The sequence below is a fragment of the Pleurodeles waltl genome, chromosome 8 (assembly GCF_031143425.1).
Source record: "Pleurodeles waltl isolate 20211129_DDA chromosome 8, aPleWal1.hap1.20221129, whole genome shotgun sequence".
Lineage (NCBI taxonomy): Eukaryota > Metazoa > Chordata > Amphibia > Caudata > Salamandridae > Pleurodeles > Pleurodeles waltl.
In genome coordinates, this window is record NC_090447.1 from 1,161,643,739 (window position 1) to 1,161,663,198 (window position 19,460).

Below are 19,460 nucleotides of genomic sequence, written 5' to 3' on the forward strand. Positions count from 1 at the left end.
CGGGTCCGCGCACCCCCTCCCTTTTTAGGTGGAGCCTAGGCAGCGTGCGCTGTCTCTCGATATGTTGTAATCTACTTCGGTGGGCTTTCACCACGCCCATCTCATGCCCATCACTTTCATGCGTTCCATAGTCTCCCATTTCAAAGTTTCCTTAATTTTGTAGGTAAATGCTTTACGTTTGTCCCCTCCTTAGAGACTGACCCTGTTGCATGGATTATTGCACGATCGGCCATATACCTTAGTGTTGCGCACTACTTATTTCTTTTGCCTCTCCGTGCTCATGGCCGTGTTTCTTTCTCTTCCTCGTTTTTGGGCATGCACTGTTTCTTTCTGGTGTCTGCGCCCAAAGGCTCTAAGCTGGAGGGAAGCTCTGTTTTTTTTTTTTTTTTTTTCTTTGACGTTTCATATAGGGCAAACTTGATTGGAGGAGCTCTTTCCAAGAGTACCACTTAGGTACGCGAAGTTTCATATAGCGCAAACACAGTCGGAGAGCGCTTTACACGAGTATCACTTACGCACAAGTTTAGCAGTTGAAAAATATACAGACTGGCACATTTAACACAGAAAAAACACAACGTGGCTCTCCTGGCACAGCAGAAGAGCCAATACAATATTCACTGCACTCGGTGAAACTCATTATGCTTTGTGGGGCATTTCTTTTTCAAAACATTTTGGCACATAAACTCAGCCTGTCGTGGTCCTATGACAGTTCAGCCTGTCATGGTCCTATGACAATAGGACCACCATCAAACCGTGAAGCACGACACTCTCTCTGTCTAGGTTGTCTCTGGGTCCCCACACTATGTTGGGGCCCAAAATAGTAACCTCGCCCACCATTTAGTGTCTTTTTAAGCTCTCATGGCTGGACCTTTTACAGCTGGGAGTAGTTTGTGTTTTTAAGGGCCTTGTTTGTAATATTATTGCAGTAGGCCTGCTAGGCCAGAAAATGTGTAAGGCACTACGTCCTCTAGGGGCTAAATATATGGTTACACTGCATTACTTTCTGCTATTCTCTTTATGTGGTTATGCCCTCTAGGGGCTGACTATATAGTTACGTGACCATGTTTCTTACGCATGCTGTTTTTATTATGGTGTCCTCTAGGGGCTGTTCTGACCTTTACAATCAAGATAGTAAAATATTTGCTGCACTTGGAAAGTTGCCCCATAATGCTTTGAGGGGCATTCCTTTTACAAAACATTGTTGTCCATAACTCGCTGGGTGGTGTTCCTAGGACAACGAGACAACTGTCAAAATGGTAAGCATGACACGCTCTTTCTGTCTAGGACATCTCTGGCTCCCCACAACAGGTTGGGGGAACCCCAAAATAGTAACCTCTCCCACCATTCAGTGTATTTTTAAGCTCTCATGGCTGGAACTTTTTATTTAAAAAAAACATAATGAATAATGGCAATATTTTCATTTTTTGCTGCAGATAGAGGAAGAAGGTAAATGGAAGTGCTTTAGTTATATGTAGGGTCACTGGAATTATGTGGCAGAGAGGACCAAATTAGGCAGCAGAGTTGAACAATTTATGTGGCAAGAAAAGTCCAGGTATGCATTTACAACGCCAATAGCTCTAACTCAAGCAAATGCGAGACCTATTCCATTGCAAATGCTTTTTTAAATGTTAGCCTTGGGGGAGAGGCTGTTTTGAGCCCAAATCTGCTTGGGGCCCCACTTGCAGGCTCCTCTCAAAATTAGGCCTAGAGTGGCAGGGTAACCCTGCCACCTTATATATTATTTTGTATAATAATATTATTTTTTAATTGCAGGTTAGGGATCTATCCTTTAGAGTCCTATAAAAAGTTTTTTATTTTTTTTGTTTATTTTGTATAATAATATTATTTTTTAATTGCAGGTTAGGGATCTATCCTTTAGAGTCCTATAAAAAGTTTTTTTTTTTTTTTGTTCTTTTTTTTTTTTTTTTTTATCTTAAAGGTGAAAGAAAGACTAGGATAATTTGAACAGATTAACTGCAGTTTATGTAGGTAATGTAGATATGGACATTTGGGCCCACTGAGTTGTTTAATATAAGCAGGGAACATTTTCTGATGCTGGTATTGGTTGAGATGTTCAAGGCAGTGATTAAGATCATGCTGGAAGGGGAGCCTCTTGCTCAGAATTGGTGTTGCAGTGGGGTGGTGGCGCGCTCAAAGTGGCTGATAGCAGATTTTTATAAAGGATAGATGACTCTATGAGTAATCACCTTCTGGCTGATCATTCGCAAGGAAGCCGTATTGGGTGTAATATTTTCCCTTTTGTTTTGGATGGCAATGATGGTTGTACTGTTGAATCCTGAGAAGAATGGAAACTCTGGTGCTTTGTACTAGCTGATGTTGCTTGTAAATACAGGTACTAAGATAAGGGTAGGAATGTGACCAATAAGTTAGCCCCCCATCAGACTACGACTTAGTATACCAGGCTAGGCAGGCTTTGTACTTTTCTATATACCAGAATCATAATAGCTTAGGCAGCTACTTTTGGTATTATTCTGGTATTCCTCAGAACACCAATGTATTCTTTGAAAGGAATGGCAGAACCAGGAGACGGTAGTGCTGTTTGTGGGGCTGCAGTGGAGGAGCAAGAGGAGCGCATTGCCCAGGATGGTGAAGAGCTAGAGAGAAGAAAGAGAGAAAAAAGCGCCTAAAGGAGTGAGTAGTGTGGCAGGTTTTTATTGTTATCAGCTGAGGAGAAGAAGGTGAATGTGCGGCCTGTTACATACACTTATGTCATAAAGTGATTTCCCGGGGCAGTGGTAACAGTACTCGCTGGATACTAATGACATGCGCAAGCACCTTCGCATTATTCACTCCACACGTTTGGCTCAGGCTGAATGAAAGAGAGAGTTAGAATTGGCAGAACTGGAAATTGCTACATCTACACCAGCTGCTTAGCTCTCCAGGGCAGCACTATAAAATTCAGCTTTCCAGACTCCTGTTCTAGCAACATGTACTGGCTCTCCAGTACCCTCCATTCTACCACCTGGTTTAGTGGTTGCAGTACACCGGCTGAGACAATCCAGCATATGGTCGAGCTGTATGCCAGTACAGCAACATACTGTTTGTACTGCCAAACAGTGATAGTTTCAGGGCAGAATTACCTCAATATTCACATTTATAGTTATAAAAAAAAAAAAAAACTTACAAAACAAAGAGAAAAAAAGTTCTGCTCAGAACTATTTTCATTATAATAAAGAGCTGGTTATTATCGTAACATTTTCCCACACGGGTGTATTAAATAATGTATATCAAACAACAGTAAAGGAGAAGGTAAGTCACCGGTAAATTAGATTTTATAGTGCATATAATGGTAAAAAAAATCTAAATTATCTGTCACCCTGGTCATATGTAAGTTAGCGGTGATTAATTAGTGTTACTTTGGAATGAGGTGTTAAGCAATTTTGCAGTGTTAACATCCTCAACATTATTATATATGTAAGTATAAGTTGAGCTACTTCATAAAGTGATAACTAGTCCAATATAGTACTTCCTTTAGGGTAGTAAGTGCCCAACAAATACGTTTGTTCAATGTTTTTGTTCTCTCGCTCAAAGTGAGGATGATATTGAATTTCTGGCAAACGTTTCAGAACTCTTCTTCCACGGCTGGCTAATCCTAATTTAAGCCATGTAATGGCATGATACTTAGCATACAAACTTGAAGAGAGTCACATGCCTCATAACAGCTCACCTCTTTGTAAGGTAGTATTTGAAGGCTAAATTTAGCCTTTTGGTTAAAAATCGCTCAGCATATAGCTCTTCCCGTACTTCCTTCATATCTGTTTTCCAGCTTTAGTAATATATGAAGTGACATAACTGGCTACAGCAGTAGAATTATCTGCAACAAATTGTAAATCCATATTAACATTCCAGATATGTAGTATTAAAGGGTTGTAGTCATTGATCCGCTGTGATGCGAGCCCTCTTTTTAAATTGTGTGCGCTTTTAGGAGACTTTCCTTTAACAGCATGCCTAACAGACCGCATAAGATTGTTCACTCGTCCTATAAATAGAATTGTTCTTGGGAATGCAAAAAAACTTTTTGTGTGCTGTTCAAATTTGTTTCTAAATTTCCATAAGTAGTATTTCCTGCATTTCTGACTTTGCAATTTAGTATCTTGTTCAAACAGTTTATTTTCTTTGTTAGTGATATCATAAATAACATATTGCAGAAATTTAAATAGAACGATAATCATATCGCCTTTCTTTCCCTGTTAGAAATAAACTTGGATAACATTTAGCCTCTAAATATTTTGCCCAGATGCTAACTGGATCTCCTATAACCTCTTGTGCTACAGTTCTATGGCATCACCTATTATATATTTTGAATGGAGTGGGTGTATACTGTAGTCCTCATATTTATCTGAAGTGTTCTTTATCAATTTTCTGAAGTTGGGCAACATCGCTTTCATCTGTAAATAACAGTGCAGTGCAATCTATGATGTCATTAAGTTCCCAATTTTTGTAGTGTATTGTTTTTTTGTGAGAGGTACGAAATAGCATCTCATATTTTAGAAATGGTTATTCTTGCCAGTTTCCTTGGGACTCCATTAACAATACAACTAGAGGTTATTCTAATTTGTGCTGCACTCCTACAGTTTTCATATTGTTTTTTTTTTTTTTTTTTTTTTTTTTTTTTATAAAAGGGGAGAAAAACAGCCTTCTGTTTTAGCGCATGGACTAATTCTTGTGGTTATTTGCCAGATTTAGGTTGCATTCTAATGATAGTTTAAAATGGATGTAGAGTTTAAATTAATATACTTTCATATGAACTTAAATTTTGTAATTGTGAAGGTATGGGGTGGAAAAGCTCTAAATTATTTTTAATTGCATGTGAAGACATAAAGTTGTAGTCCAGGTTTCCAAGTCAATAATATATGATTTGATCAGCTCAAACATTAAGGGCCTAATTACGATCTTGGCGCTGGGATACTCCGTCACAAATGTGACGGATATCCCGTCTGCCATATTACAAGTTCCATCACATTTTTGTTAGAGTATCTCATCCGCCAAGATCCTTAATCTGGCCCTAAATCTGTTTTCAGTAGTCAGACAAATTGCAAGTTTTCGTCATGCCACTCTGTCTTCTGTTTTTTTTTTTTTTTTTTTAAAGTAAATCAGTGTATTTAGTTTGTTTGGCATAATGTGCCCGTCTACAGGATATGCATACTTTATTTGAAATTTTAGAAATAGTTTTGTTAAATTGTAAAATATCAAATTCGTAATATTTTAAGTCCATAATTGGATTGTCCGTGGTAGTTTGTGAGTATACAATATTTGGACACACCGACATTTCTGATTCCCCCACCAAAGTATTTTGATTTTATTTAGTTTGTAACTGATAGGTTCTTTTGTGAGTTATAGTGTAGTAGAGCATAAATATTTTGCTCTGGTTGTGTTTCTGGTCCTTTTAAGAAAACTTAGTTTGGACAGGTTTTCTAATGCTCGAATGATGAGTTGAAAGCATTTTATTGTCATGGCAAGTTAAATTACACATGTGGTTTTTTAAATCAGCTTAATAAATTGCTTTGTAGCTGGGCAATATTTCTAAATTGGCAATGGTCCATTTATTTTTATTTTTTTTATTTTTTTTTAAACTAGTGATAAACGTAGTTTTTTTTTTTTCCATGGATTTTGTCTGAGTATTGCATATAGAATTACATTTCCATTGGTAAACAGGATGTTTAATAGCTTTCTTCTCAGAATTCTGTTTTGACTGTTCTGGTAACTGCATAACTTCATAGCAACGTCCTTCATTCTTTACAAATAGGAGCCAATTTGCGAAGGCATGGTAAGCCTCTTCATGGAAGTATGGTCCAGTACTGGACGTTTGTGTCCAACAGCCTCCAAATATTTTAAAAACTTTTAATGCATTCATTTTTTTCCCTTAACTTATATAATTTATATTTAAAAATTAAATGCGTCCATGTATTCATGCCATAGTTAAAAAGCATAATTTCTGTTTTATAGCAGACACTTTCTCCCCAGCATGTAGAGCTAATTGTTTTTTTAGTTTGGCAGTATTGTTTCTGGCACTGCGATAATTTTGGTGCAAGCTGACAAGTATCAATTTCCTTCATAGCTCATTGTGCTGTATTAGAAGGATTGCAATTTATGAACTGTAAGTAACAAAAGGATCTCTCTGTTAAACCCACTTACCTGTCCAGATAAAATAAAAATCTTTCATCTGCATGTTACATGATGTGCTGTGCAAGGGACATATTAACCCTCTATACTACTTTGATTCAAAACTGAGGACCTCATTACAAGTTTGGCGGTCAGTGGACCGCCGCGGTGGAGATGTCGGTTGCACCCCCGAGGGACTGGAGGTATAGACTGCCATATTATGAGCATTGGGAAGGCACCTGCAGAACACAGTCAAGCTTCCGTCTGAACCGCCAATGAGGACGGACTGCTGTTGCCGGCGGAAGGCCTCTTCAGGCCAGCGGTCAGATTCCACCCACTGTATTACAAGGTTGCACACCGCCAGGACTTCCAGGGCAGTCTATCCGCCACAAAAGCCATGACGGAAATTAACAACATAAAAGGAAGCACCCACCTTCTGGAACACAGGCACGTCCAATGGCGCCATGGCACGGGAATTGCAAGTTTTTCCAATGCTCCTGCTGGCCATTGACATCCAGGACTAGCGACACCGACATAGACACCAGCCAAGGGGTACCCTATCCTGGCACACACTGGAGGTAAGGACATTAGTACACACACATGCACAAACGCACAGTCACCATACATAAATGCGCAAGGAAAGCCAGGACAAGCTATGTAGCATCGACACCAACAGTGCCGTTGTAGGTAAATAGTATTTTACATATAAAAAATGTCATGTCAACAACTATATACAAAATGCCACAAGGGCCAATGCTTCATTTTCCAGATGTCCTGGGCACACTGGGCATGTGAGGACTGCCCAACGTGACTCCCGACTGCGGTGTGCAGACCTCAACAGGGCAGGGGCATCAATGGAGCATGCAGGCACCTCAGGTAGAGAGGTGTGTGGGTGGGTGGGGTTCCTCTTCTTATCAGGCTTCCCCCCTTACGGTCCTTCTTTCAGGGGGACGCCTTAGCCTTTCCCCTCTTTCCTTCCTTCTTAGGTGGGACAGCGGTGGAGGCCACCACAGCAGGGAACCCAGATGGAGTGCTACCAGGGCTGGCGGTGTGAGGGGCAGGTGTGCCTGTTGTGGCAGCACTGCAGACTTTGGGGTTCATGGCTCAACCCAGACGACAGGGAGGTGGTAGGCAGGGTTCTGTGAAGGGTAGCAGGGCTTTTGGGGGAGGAGTTTGGAGGGGAAGACAGGGACTGGACCAGGAGAATGAAACAGGGAAAACTCATGTAGGAATCTCTTTTTAGGGACAGCAGGTAGGTCACGGGTTAGGCATTTGGCAGGGGAGGAAGAGAGGATGGTTGATAGGTGTGTACATGGATATGGTTTGGGTGCTAGTGCGTGGGTGTATGAAATGTGTGTGTTGGGTGGATGATTGTGGGTGTAAAAGGTGTACTGGGAGGAGGAGTGGAGGAGACCTGGAGATGGCAGGGGGGATGTCTGAGTGAATGTTGGGGTGGTGTGTGCAGGTAGGGTGGATGTGCTGCATGTGGTTGTGTTGACTGTTGTGGTGCTTGCGGATGTGGTGTATGGGATGCATGCATGGGGGTCAGCTGTTGTGGTAACCGTGGCAGTGACAGGACATATGTCTTGACCTGGGACTGATGATGTGTCTGCATGTGTGAGTGGCGATGTGACTGTGAAGGGGGGTAGATGGTAGATGTTTGTGTGTGCATCTCAGTGGTGAGTGTGTGCATGGTGGTGGTGGCGTTTGTGGTGCATGTGAATGTCCTTGCGCTCTGGGTCTGTTGGTGGAGATGCTTGCTAGTATGAAAGTGTGCTTTGGATGGGAAATGGGAGATGGATGTAGGAGTGGGAACAGGTAGTTGGAGGAAGAAGAAACACTGGCTGCCGTCAATGAGGAGGCCAGAGCCTGAAACCATCTCTGAGAGGCAGACAGGGCACCGTGAATCCCTTCCTGGAACGCATTTGACTGTTTCATTTGGGATGCCAGTCCCTGAATAGCATTCACAATGGTTGTTTGCCCAACAGAGATGGACCTCAGGAGGTCAATAGTCTCCTCATTGAGGGCAGCAGGGCTGACTGGGGCAGGTGCAGAGGTGCCTGCGGCGAAGGAGATGCCCACCCTCCTGGGTGAGCGGGTATGGGCAACTGGGTGGGGAGCTACAGGGAAGGTGTTGCTGTTAAGGGGGGGGGGGGGGGGGGGGTGGCGGACAAAGATGGTGCAGGCATAAGGCCTGAAAGTTCCTCCACCACCAGGGAGTCACCATCGGAGGAAGAATCTGATGATGCTGTAGATGTTCCTGTCCCCCCGTGGTGCTCCACTTGCCCTCTGTCCCACTGGCCCCCTTGGCTCCACTGGTATCAGCCTCCTTTGTACCGTGGGATGCAGCTTCCCCACTTGCTGGTGCCCCTTCTCCTTTGCCAGATGATGCTGTTGCACACAAAGACAGAGGAGCAGAGGGAGGGTAGGACAGTGAGAGACAGGGTGGGAGAAAGAGAAACAGGGAGCAAGTGGTCAATGCCAGCACAGCAGCCGCAAGCAATTCACTACAACATACCCCAGTGCCATATCATTACATGCCATGCCTTCACACACACACACACACACACACACACACACACACACACACACACACACACACACACACACACACACACACACACACACACACACACGCGCGCGCGCGCCACTGCAATGACAGCCGGTGCGTGCCACCTCAGTCATGCACATGAGTTTCACACATGCAGACACATTCAATCCTGTGCAAGACAAAAGCCATACCCTCAACACATGTCTGACCCACCCCATTGGCTCATGGCTCTATTCGATCACTAGACCCAAACTTTATACTTTACTGGTGTTTGGAGGCATACTTGCACAGCCACTTTACCCAAGTACATATAGCTGTATTGTGTGAAACCTCGGACGTTGCAAACTACACATACACCACATGGCAGCAGATAAGGCTATGGCCCCAGCAACACTGATTGGATAGTTGGGAGTACAATGTGTATGAACTCCAGAAGCAGTAACCCTGTCCACATCAAAGATCCTGCATATGTACTACACAGTTGCTCTGTCATAGATAGCAACACAAAAGGATGATGGACGGAGTGCTGAACAATGCAAACACTCACCTCCAGTCACAGATCTGGGTTTAATCCATTGTTCTTTTGCTCACCATGCCACCCGAGGTTGGAACCAGCCATATGGAAATCAGTCTTGACCCTATTCCTCATGGGAACAGTCCATCCCGAACTGCCAAGCCAGGTCCTCCCTGGAACAGAAACAAGCATCCTGGGACTGGTTTCAGGGTATCCCCCTTCATCAGCCATGCTAGCTTGAATCCAGTGGCACTGTGAGCAAGGGACCCACGTCTCCGCTGCATCCACACAGTCATTTATGCACATAATGATTGCCACCCCCCTCCTATTCCCAGGTACGGTGGAAGAATAATGGTGAGGACTGCTCCTATCTACATGCCCTTGGTCGATCTTGCCACCCTTAAAGAGAGGCACGTCATCCAGAGCTATTGTCTCAACTGTCATACCATTATGAAGCTTGTGAGGCTGTTGGAGCCAGATCTGCGGCCTGGTCTTTTTCATCCTAATGCCATCACACCCACAGTACAGGTGTTGGCAGTCCTCCACTTCCTTGCCTCAGGGTCTTTCCAAATGACATTGGGTTATGCTACCGGAATGTCCCAGCTCATGCTCAGTAACATCTTGAACATCCTGTGTGCCCTACTGAAAAATATTGGCAGCTATATCAGGTTCCCCGAACGTGATGATGTGCCCACTGTGAAAGCAGCCTTCTACACTGTGGCACATGTGCCACATGTGATCAGGGCTATTGATGGGACCCACATTGCGCTGGTGCCACCCAGGAGGAGTGAATAGATGCATAGGAACCGTAAAAACGTATACTCAACCAATGTTCACGTGGGATGTCTCACAGACCTCTACATCACTCAAATGACTGCCCGGTTCCCAGTGTCAGTGCATTATGCCTACATACTGCGGAACAGCAGTAGCCCACACCTGATGGCACCACTGCAAAGGAATTGTGCCTGGCTCATTGGTATGTATTGTGTCATGTGTGCCTCTGAATTCAGCACACTCTTCACCACCTTCTAGATTTACCTACAGTTTTCAATATGCTGATTATCTCTGTGTGCACACAGGTGACTCTGGTTATCCAAACCTGCCATGGCTACTGACCCCTCTCAGGCATCCGACTACAGCAGCAAAAAACCGTTTCAATGAGGCCCATGGTATTACCCGACGTGTAATCAAACGCATCTTTGGATTGCTGAAAGCCAGATTCAGGTGCCTGCACCTCACTGGAGGGGCCCTACTGTACAAACAAGCAAAAGTATGCCAGATTATTGTTGCATGCTGCATGTTGTACAGTTTGGCTATCAGACGCCACATTCCATTTCTGGATGCTGAGGAGGGTGCAGCTGTGCCAGTGGCTGATGAAGGGGACATGGGGAGTGATGACGAGGATGCAGCTGATTCCAGGGCAGAGCTGATACAGCAATACTTCCATTGACATACAGGTATGTGTCAGAGCCATGCTATGTAACCAGTAGCAATGTCTGCTGTGTGCAGGGCTACTACCAGGGTTGTGTATTCAGTGTGGGTGTAGTGTGTACACATTACTTTAGATGTGGTGATGTTAACTTTATTACAGAACTTGTAAATTATTGCTCCCCCTTCTGGCACTGTCACATAAATTGGTAGGTAAATGGTCTTCCTGTTAAATATGTGATGGCTGTACATAATGTACTCATTGTAGATAGAGATATAGACCGAAACTTTGCTCAAAAGTGTTTGTTTTTATAATACAAGTGCAAGGGCTTATGAGTGGGGTCATGGCAAGTGGGAACATCAGAGTACTTAGCCCACCTGGGGGAGTCGTTGTCCAGTATGATGGCCATGTGAAAAAGGTGTTATGACAGTGGACAGTCAACAGGGTATGTTGTGAAGTGTCCCACTTCCTGGTGGTGGTCTTGGTCTTGGCATCAGTGAAGGCTAGATGTCTGATTGGACGTCCTCGCTTGCGTGGGGGCTTCTGAGCTACAGGGGAAGGGGATCTGGTGTCCTGGTGGAAGGGCCTCCCTTCCACTGGTTGTGGCTGATGTGAAGGGCTCAGATGTGATCTGGATTATGGTAGGGGCCTGCTGGTGGGAGGTGGACTGACGCTGGATGGTGGCAAGCTCTGTCAGCACCCTTGCTATGATCCATGATGGCCTTGGTGGCATTATGAGTCTGTCACTGCTGCATGGCCTCCTGATGGTTCTCTCTCTGTAGGCTCTGGGTCTCCTGCAGGGTAGTGAGGATCTGGGCTACGGTGTCCTGGGCTTGGTGGTATGCTCCAAGGACCGGGTTGAGGGCCTCCTGGCCAGTCTGATGTTGTTGCTGCCCCCTGCCTTGGACCACAGATCCCCTCCCACTAGCCCTGGCCCCCTGTGCCCCTGGCACAGTGTGTCCACTCCCAGTAGCACCAAGGCCTTCATTGTCTGGGGTGGGTGCCCTGGACTCAGGCCCCTGTACTGTGGGACACACCTCCAATTGAATGGTCCCTGAGGCACAGGTTTGGGGAGGAGGGGCTAGCTGTGGTGTTGTAGCCACACGTGAGGATGAGTCTGGGGTGTCTAGGTTGGGGCTGCTGGAGGTGGAATGGCCAGTCGCCCCTGATGGCCCAGGCATTTTGTCTTTCTCCAGACATCCACTGGGGCCTTCATCCTGGAGAGAGCTATCTGACCCTGGCATCCTCTGCTGGATGGCAGTAGCAGGGTTCGCTGTGGATGAAAAGGGTGAGAGTTATTAAGTGGAAATATCATTGTAGTGTCTGCTGCTTGCAGTGGGTGGGACCGTTACCCAGGGATGGCAATGACATTTGCAGCAATGGTGACACTGCATGGTGAATGGCCTTTTGGCCATGCATGTCATATCAATTGTAGTTGTGGGTTTGCTGTTTAACATTGCTGTAATTGGCATTGGTAGGGAGGTGGTGGTAGCTAGCAGTATGGGTGGGCTGTGGGATGAATGTCCATGCAGGTGCACCATTGTGAGGTGCGCGTGTGACTCTGATCCGGCATGCCTAGTGATGGATTGTGTGAGTGGTAGTTAAGGAAATAGTGAAGGTTTAGCATGTATTGTGCAGGGTGGGTGTGTGGATGGTGGGAGAGGGGTGCTGTGACATGCAGAGTAGGAAGGTGGGGGTGATGGTAGGGGGTGCATTCTTGTGATTTGTGATACGATTGTGAGTGGTAAGTGCTTGGGAGGCATGCAGGACTGGAGTGGTTACTGCTCGGGGGGTGTAGGTTCCTTACCCGTATCAATCCCTCCAGTGATTGTATTCAGGCCCTCAGGATGCATGATGTCTAAGACCTTCTCCTCCCAGGTTGTCGGGTCAAGGGGAGGAGGTGGGGGTCCATCGCCAGTCTTGTTGAGGATGATGTTGCGCCTGCATGCCATGGAACGGACCCCCCCCCCTGAGGTCGTTCCACCTCTTTCTGATGTCCTCTTTTGTGCGTGGGTAGCTGCTGACTGCGTTCACCCTGTCAATGATCCTCTGCCATAGCTCGGTTTTCCTGGCCATTGATGTTTGCTGGACTTGTGCTCCCATCAGTTGTGGCTCGGCTGACGATCTCGTCCACCATGACCTGCAACTCATTTTCTGTGAAGCGTGGGTGCTTGTGGCATGACATGTTGTGGGGGTGCGTGGCATGCATGTGAGGTGCAGTGTGTGTGGATGATTGTGGGGGTGTGTGTGCAACGTGTAAATTATTCGCTCTATCTACAGTGTGTCATATCTCTGGCTTGTGGTGGTATTCGCAAGGCTTTGTGGGGATGAGTATTATAATGCAGTGAACAGGTGTGTTTGTGGTGTGTGTATGTTTCAGGTGTGGGGTATTCGGGCTGTCCAATCTGGTGTTGCTTTTTATTGGCGGTGATTTTCTAGCCCGCTGCGGTGCGCACGGCCAATGGTTTACTGCAGTGCATGTTTCGCTGTGCTGAATTGTAACTCATAATATGGCGGCCAGAATGGTGTTCGCGTGGCGGGCCCGGCGGGCGGACAGTCACTGTTTCGCCGTCAGTGCCACTGGCGGTTTTGGATTTCTGGCTGTTTCGTTGGCTTGGTGTTTGTGACACGTAATACAGTGAACACAGTACTGCCAACACTGGCAGGGTGGTGGCGGGTTTCTGCATGGCGGTCTTGCCCAAAGACCACCAAACTTATAATGAGGGCCTTAGTCTAGACAAAACACAGATCTCTTTACTAGACAATAGACAGGCGGAGATGTTACGGACGTGGTTTCCGGCGAGGGAGGCGCGTGCGAGGGAGCACCAGGGAGAGGCATTTGTTGAGTCACGGAATCACAGTGCATTGTTTCAAGGTGTTGCTGCCCCCCAATATTGGGGCATTGGGGACTTTGGTTGACTTCACCTCTGACCTAATGGCTCACCCCAGCACAGTTTGGCCTCGCCTACCTCTTCAAGTATTGGGCCCCAGCTGGGCTGGGCTGGATTGGAGGAGGTTGGAGGGGCTCGGAAAGGGTCTAGTTCGTTGGGGCCTTCGAGGTCCAGACGTTTGGATGCTTGGAGTGGCTGGTGCTGGTGCAGTGGAGAAACAGGACGGAAGAGGAAGAGGGGAAGAACTCAGCAGGGCCTGTACCCACCCGCCACAAACCAGTTTGCCATAATCAGTATCTAGTGTTCTTGAAGTTCGCAGGCAGTACAATATAAGCAAGTAAGCATACATCCCCATTTCTATCAGTATATATTGGCCCCTACTGAGACTTGTATGGCGTTTGTTTGGCTTGTGGAACCAACCTTGTAGAACCATGTTATTATGAAGAAAGGGAAAGGACAAACTACAAGATTCTTGAAGGGCATTAGACCGCAGCCCTCCCTTCTTGCATGGAAGAAGCTTGTGTTAGGCTGGTGCGGCTTGTGTCTGAGGGGAAAACTGCTCCAGCACCTTAGCTGTGATTACACACTCAGACACCACTGTGACAAGGGGGAGCACCTTTTGTACTGAATTGATAATTGGACCAAGAACAATGATCAAGAACTTGCGGTGATTGACTGTGATCCCGGTTCTGTGGCTCTTTAGCGATTTTTCATTTTTCATTTTCCTACATATGTCAAGAAGTGTGGCGTTTAATCATTTAATAGTGTGAATGTACTAAAAAGGTGAAGGAGTAGGAAGCCACACGGAATAGTAACAGTAAAATCTTTTGTGGATAGTCATACTGTGATTTATTTCCCATCATCCACCTTGTTATCAAGTTTTACTGGATCATTACCAAAAGAATATCATTGATTGTTTCCACAAAAGCTGACACTTATCTCAGTCAAAGGAGGATTAACCGTAGTCTGAGAAAATAAAGATGACATTAACACCTCTGAGGCTTTGAGCGGCCCGCTGCGATCCCCTCCTCCCCCCACCACCACCACCACCACCACCACCACCAATTGCCTGACATTGAGACAACTCATGTAGTCATTGATAAATGATCCAAGGAAAAGCGTAACAATGAAAGTGGATGTCCACAATTGCAACCAATCTGATTCTTTCTCTACCATAAATCTCAGTAATTGGCTAATCTGAGTCAGAACTCCCCCTCGCCAACACAGCAGGGGTGAAGGGACAGTGTTGAGATGTTGGATCCACTGTTAATCGACCTTTCAGATACATTTTTATGCAAGCAGGACGCCAGGATGGGAATGACAAATTCTGGCCAATTACTGAAGACCCATCCCATGCAAGAAGGTGGGGAGGGATGGGGATGTTACCAAACTATCAGAGACAGCCAGAGTCAGCTTTCCATCTGCAGTAGTCGCCTGCGAAGGCTAAATACTACTTCGAAGTAAGGAGTCCAAGGAACTTAGATAAGCCGGACGTTTTTATGGATACTATACTGATCCGTCAAGAGGAAATGAACATCTGTGTGACCCCTCCACTGGCAGTTAAACTTAAGGAGGAATTGCCTGATTCAACGGTAATAGCAGAAAAGCAGGAAATTCAGGTTGAGCGTCTCAATATTTTGGCAGTGCATATCATGAGTATTGATAAGAAGTATTGATAAGAAGCTGCAAGCGCTTAATGATTTGATAAGAAGGGTTCAAAGGGTTCTTGTATTCAGCAAGTCTCATGTCAGTGTACTCCTACAGGGGACAATTCTCAAAAGGTCACAGAAATTCTAAACAACATCTTGACAGAAGTAAGGGCTCAATCTTCTGGAACCCAGGTTAGATACTGCTGTAGTGACGACGTGGTTCATGAAAACTGAGTAGTCAAGAAAGATGCTGACAGTGAAGCTGCCCAGTTACAAGACAGTATTATATCACAGGCTTTTCATCCCCTCTCCCCCCCCTCCCCTTTCCCCCCCCTCCCCTTTCCTGCCACCCCTTTTTCAGGCTATGGATCAGAGTTTAATAATTGCAGGACAGGCCTCTGCTCCCAAGAAACAAGTGCCACCAGGGGTGAGATCGCAGGAAAAGTTGCCACGGAACCTGCTGGGAATGAGACCTCACTCACTAAAAGGGAAAAGAAACAGCAAAGGAAAGCACAGAAGAAACATAAGGTGGACTAGCAAAATAGTATATGGAAGTCATTTGTCAAATCTATAGGTATGCAGGGAAAGGACCCAGTGGAGGTAGACAAGGTGAAAAGCAGCATCCATGCTGCACAACAAAGTGCAGCATGGAAGCCAGGATCATCCCACAACATTGGCCTTTGTAACCAGGAATCTTCAAAAAACGCAAAATCAGTCACTTAAGGAAGATGGTCCAAAATCATAGCTGGAGTGGCAGCCTAGCTCAACAGGATGTGGCAGGCAGCAAACCCCAGGAGCAGGAATTCAACAATTTCCTGTCTGAAAGACCAACGTAATCAATGGGCCAACGCTGTAATTGAAGCAGGACAAAACAGGGCAAATAATCAAACATTTCCAGTGGCTGAAAATAATTCAAATACACACATTCATCTTGAGGGAAACTATATGATGCCCTCTGGGCCGGAAAAAACATTCAGGGTTGGACAATCAATTAAAAGAGCCTGTGTCTTTAAGATCTCCAGGCCCACAGATACAGCAACTCAATGGGGAATCGGGAGACAATAAATTACTGCGAATCCCTTTTTATAACTCATAGGGGACATTCGACATTTTAAATAGAAGAACAATCGTCTAACTTATAAATGAAATTCTGTCCCTGGCTTATATCACCTCGTCAGATTTGCGATCTGTGGAGTTCATACCCCAGCCAGGTAAAAGGGACAAAGAGGCAACATTAACATCCTGGGCCTCCTCAGCCATTGTTGCACAAATTCTGGCAAATCAAGATACCTTTAGCTCATGGGGTATTGTGTTACAAAGACTGGAACCCCTTCGATACCCCAGCCCATTGCTCCTGGAAAAAACTAAGGGGGCTCAGTGTTAAAAGGTGCAGTAGGAGTAGATATCACCTTGTATAGTTGGGAAAATCTTACTATTATAAAGCGTCCAAGTATGCTCCATCAGGGCATGATCCAGCAAATGTTTGTTGATATGTTTCCAACCCATAACTCGACTGAGCGGCGGTCATTAATTGTTCATGCCAGCAATTGGTCCTGATGAAAAAATCTAGTAGGCAAACAGTAGCAGACGATAGTATAAACATCTGCTCCTGTAATTCTCACGATTCGAAAAATGTATCAACAGACACGGAGGTGTTTATGTTCCTTCAGACGTTTGACATCATTATGTTCCAGGAAACCTGGTGTTTGGAGCCAATTCAAATTTCAAGCTACGTTGGGATTCATGTCTTGGCAATAAAGTCTCAGAAATTCTGACATCCTAAATGTGGCCTCGCAATGTTTTTTTCCACCAAATATAACTGGGATATTAAACAGACTGACCTTGGAAACGACTGGTTGTTGCCACTTAAGCTGGCACCCCAGCAGTCATCTGGTTTTAAAACACTATTGCTGATTATTAATGTGTACATTCATCCGAATAAAGATCGAAGACAGAGAAAACATGGAAACGTTATTAAGTGTCATAAAAATGTTGCAGAGGCAGTGTAGGGAGGCAGTCTTTGTTGTGTCTGGAGACTTTAACATTGACCTGAGTAAAGGATTTACAAAATGGAAATCAAACTATGGTGGAATGTATTAGAGTAAGAGGTTTGATGGCCGTCTCAAGAGTTGGTCCCTCTACACCAATAACCTTTTTAAGTGGATCAAAAATTTCAACAATTGACTTCACGTTAATTAGTGAAGCAGCTCTGCCATTAGTTACCTCCTTCACAATACTTGTACGCCCAGAGAGTGACCACTTTCCACAATCAATTAGGATATGGTTTGAATGTTGGTGACTTCCATCTGCAAATATTATACTTTTTTGCCCCAAAGACTTATCAAAAGTTAAAATGGCAGGGGCTGGGGATTGAGAAAGTTATTGAAGAAGTGTATAGCTGTGCAGAAACTATCGAACAGCTCAAGTATGAGTTAGAAAGGCAGGAACAAGTAGAACCAAAACCAGTAGAATGGGTAAGGACATGGAAGCATTTATGTGACTCTTTATTGAAAAAATTCCCCATAAAAAAGCACAAAATTACAGCAAACGGGGCAAATAAAAAAGGGTGGTTATGAAGGGCAGCAGTGGTATAATAGAACGCTGCATAAACTAAAAAAAATAAAAAAATCAAGTCTCACGAGAAACAAAAAAAGTGGGAAAGGAATTATGATGGGGCAAGAACCCAGATAAAGCAAAGCTCCTCAAACTCAGACTGCAATATAAGAAAGACTGCTGGACAGAAAACCTGTGTTTTCTAGAGAACCTGTGGACCAAGCCCATTGTGTTCAGCAAACAGGAGAACAACAAAAAGTTTTGGCAGTTGGTGAGTGGACTGGTCCCAGTAAAAACTCAACATCCTAATGCAGGAATGGACACAGTCTCTTGGGAAGCCCATGTGTTCGCAATGTAATCATCCCCTGTCCAAAAGGTGAAGGGTAATAAGTCATGATAATTCAAGTTTGGCCAACTTTGGTTTCAGAGTGAAGCTGAAAACGGACTCTTCCCCCCTTACGATCAAGAACAAGCCCTTATGGTTATGGATATCGACCAGCTGACAGGCATAATAAAGAAATGAAAATTGGATGGGGCCGCAGGTGAAAGTGGGATTCCAAATGCCCTCTGTAGAGGAGATGTAAAATATTGGGCCTACTATTTGCCGTTTCTGTTCAACGATCTTCACCGTACAAAGTGGCTGCCAGATGCATGGAAAGGTAACATCTTTCATCCGATTTATAAGAATGATAATCCTGCTTCCTCTCTAAATTATAGGCTAATAGCTTTGATTGATGTTGAAGCAAAGCTTTATGTATCCTGACTTTTGAAACAGCTATCAGTATAGATAAATGAGAAACCGCTTTTACCACGAAGTTAGGCATGATTTAGAGTTGGCATGGGGGCAGTAACTAATTTAGCAGCATTGTCTGTTAGTTGCAAAGACCAGATCTAAGAAAAGTCGTCTATTTGTGTGTTTTATTGACCTCAAGTTTGCTTTTGACTGCGTTCCCAGAATTCTTCTGTGGGGAAAAATTTAAAGGTTGGGGTATCCCCATTAGCCTGTTGAGTGCAAATATGGAATTATATCCGGACACCTGGGCACAAGTTAAAAAACAAGAGGGTGGTCAAGTCACCAAGAGAATTCAAACTGCCAAAGGTCTTAAGCAAGGGTGTATTTTAGCCCCAACGCTGTTTAACTTATACCTTGCAGACTTGGCCGAAGCTCTTTCAATTGAAAATTGTCATCCGCCCGTTCTGGCCTTGGAAGCAATAGCATGGATACAGTATGCAGATGACATTGTGTTACTTAGTCAAACACAAGTTGGGTTGCAGCGTAATATTGATGCTCTTATCGGTTATATTGATAAGCAAGGCTTGGAATTGAATTTGAACAAAACTAAGGTAGGTCCACCTGGTTGACTCGAAATTCAAATCATTTGCATGGTTTATCAAAGGAACTCAGGTGGAGGTTGTCCCTTCATATAAATATTTGAGTTTCATAATGGATCATCATCTCACTTATAAACCACAGCTTGCTGCCGCTCCATCAAAGGCACACACTTTGACTTTTGGATTTAAGTTACTAAAATTGAGTTGTCCTTCATGCTTTCAGTAATGGTGGTGCGGCTTATGCTAACAGTCACTTATGGGGCCGAAATTCTGCAGGGAAAGGAAATAGTTTCCTTCGAGTGAATTCAAACTAAGGTTTATGAAACAGTGTTTCAGATTCCAAATTCAGTTTCACCTGCCCAGGTACATTTAGAATTTGGGCTGAAAAACTATTAATTTCAGAGCAAGTGTGCTTATA

At 44.6% G+C, this 19,460-nt stretch overlaps 1 protein-coding gene across 3 annotated transcripts in view; it reads left to right on the forward strand.

Moving 5' to 3' along the window:
• The window catches only part of ZC3H13 (zinc finger CCCH-type containing 13), a 532,845-nt gene that overhangs the window by 57,311 nt on the left and 456,074 nt on the right, over nucleotides 1-19,460 (forward strand). The gene's annotated exons all lie outside the window — the stretch shown is intronic.